Here is a 2,280-nt window from a genome sequence, read left to right on the forward strand (position 1 = left end):
TGATCCTGGGAGCTTACAATCTAAGAGGGAGGCCCTGATCCTGGGAGTTTACAATCTAAGAGGGAGGGGCTGATCCTGGGATCTTACAATCTAAGAGGGAGGGCCCTGATCCTGGGAGCTTACAATCTAAGAGGGAGGCCCTGATCCTGGGAGTTTACAATCTAAGAGGGAGGCCCTGATCCTGGGAGCTGACAATCTAGGAGGGAGGGGCTGGTGGTACAAAAGGTAGTAACGTTGGGGGATGGACTGGTTGGAAAAGTAGAAGATTCCATTATTAGCTGAGGGCAGGATAGGCTTCCCTGAAGAGATAGGTGTTCAGAGATTGCCTAAAAGTAGGCAGAGTAGGTGATAGTCTGATAAATTGGGGTAGAGAATTCCAGAGGATGGGGGAAGCTCTGGATAAGTCCTGGAGAAGAGCATGGGAGGAGGAGACAAGGGAGCAGGAGGTCGTGCGAGGAGAGGACAGTATATATTTTGAAATATTTTGAATACGGACAAAATTATAGTATTTCAAATATATTTTTCTTCCATGTGGGATGCCCCTTCTGCATAGCCATTCACTGGGAAGATCAGTATGCTGCTGTTTCTCCTCCCCCCAACTCTTATACAGCTGAGAACAGAGGTCATGGGATCACAAAAAAGGAGTGAAAAAAGGTATTTATAATGTTTTTTTTATATCTATACACAAATCTCTTGCCTTTTATTTCTATTGGGTTGCTGTACAAGGTGAGGGGCGCTGGTGAAGGTGCACACTCTCATACGTCTGACCTGGCTGGTGGTTTTCCAGCCATGAACCGGCGTCACCTTCCAGATATTTTTTTCTCTAGGTGAAGTTAATTATTCAGTGATTTATTTCTGTTAAAACAATATTCCATCGAATGTAACTGCCATATGTTTGCATTCGTTTAAGATCGTCCTGATAATGTATATATCAGGTGAGACGCAGCGCAGGTGTCCTCTGCCATGGGCGCGGCCGGGGACTTCAGAAAGCAGAAGTGAAGTTTAATGAGTGCAATGAGGTGACGACAAGTTACTCCGCGATATGTGTCTATATAGGGGCCGTGTCTGTAAAGATCGAAGGGTCTTTTTTGTTTTTCTTGTTTAATAAAGCTTGAAGTTTTGTAAAAGGTTGGAACAAAACTCCCCATGGTGCAGACCACGCAGAGGGGGCCACTTGAAAAAAAACAATTACAATTTACCGTTGGTAACGATTACATTTGGCTCATCAACTTAAATAGTAACTCCACTTTTGATGAGAATAAACCCCTCCCCCGCTGGGTGATCTCTGTACATTGCATGGATTGTAACAAACTTTGTACCAAATTCCGACCTTTTGTTATTCTGAAGAAATCTCTGTTTGTTTCTGTCAGGAATGGACTCACCAATGGTGGTGGGACTCACCTGCCTTGTGAGCTGCAGTACCAAGGCTGGCCAGCGGGTGTTCTCAGCAGCCAGAATCTCACTCCTGCAATCAGGCCATCACCTGAGGCTGTGATCAGTGCCTTGGGGTATGTTTCCCATGAGCCCCTGTACCTGCATCCTGCCTGATCCTGCCCGATCCTGATCCTGCTTCTGCTTTGATCCTGACTCTGAACGAACTCCGCCTGTCCTGACCTCGGCTATTCCTGACCACTCTTCCGCTCGCTCCTGGTACCCTGTTTGCCCGTTTGCTACCGACCCGGTCTGCCCGACTACGTTTGATTGTATATATGGTTATCTGTTGGAGGTTGGGTTGTTTGCACTGTGTTATGTTTACCTTGCACTGCGTTTGTGTTGTTTAGTCTTTAAATAAATTGTCTTGTTTACTCTATACCTGAAGCCTGCGTTTCCCTGTGTCAGTCCACACACCTCTGGTCATACCCGAAGCCCTGACATTTTCTCTGTGTCCGTGTGCAGAGTGAATGGGAGCGACTTTATCATTATCAATCAGCTGCTGCCCCTGCAGGGCTCTAATGAGGAAAGTGGCAGGGTCTGCATCCCTTTAGACGTGATGTCCTATTGGGAATCTCACCAAAAATGAAAATTTTTTTGCAGGGGATGCCCAAATTCTGACTTGTTCATTGATCAAAAAATCAGAGTCTAGCATTCAGTCAATGACACTCCTGGGATATGGATCTGGTTAGGTAAGTAGCAGAGGGGGTTGTTCATCAGTTTCAGCTGCTTTGGTGTTAATGAAATTACCAACAGGTGCTCTAGATGGGCAATAATGAGACAACCCCCAAAACAGGAATGGTTTTACAGGTGGAGGCCACTGACATTTTTTTCCGACTCCTCTTTTCT

At 45.9% G+C, this 2,280-nt stretch overlaps 1 long non-coding RNA gene across 1 annotated transcript; it reads left to right on the forward strand.

The window, feature by feature from the left end:
* Nucleotides 1–203: 203 nt before the first annotated feature.
* LOC149433829 (uncharacterized) lies at nucleotides 204–1,810 on the forward strand. Its single transcript, XR_016308841.1, has 2 exons — nucleotides 204–654; nucleotides 1,371–1,810. It is a non-coding gene; the product is annotated as an uncharacterized LOC149433829 (long non-coding RNA).
* Nucleotides 1,811–2,280: the final 470 nt, after the last annotated feature.

This window comes from Staurois parvus, unplaced genomic scaffold (assembly GCF_062004578.1).
Source record: "Staurois parvus isolate SC_StPar_1 unplaced genomic scaffold, SC_StPar_1.0 ptg001910l, whole genome shotgun sequence".
NCBI classification, from domain to species: domain Eukaryota; kingdom Metazoa; phylum Chordata; class Amphibia; order Anura; family Ranidae; genus Staurois; species Staurois parvus.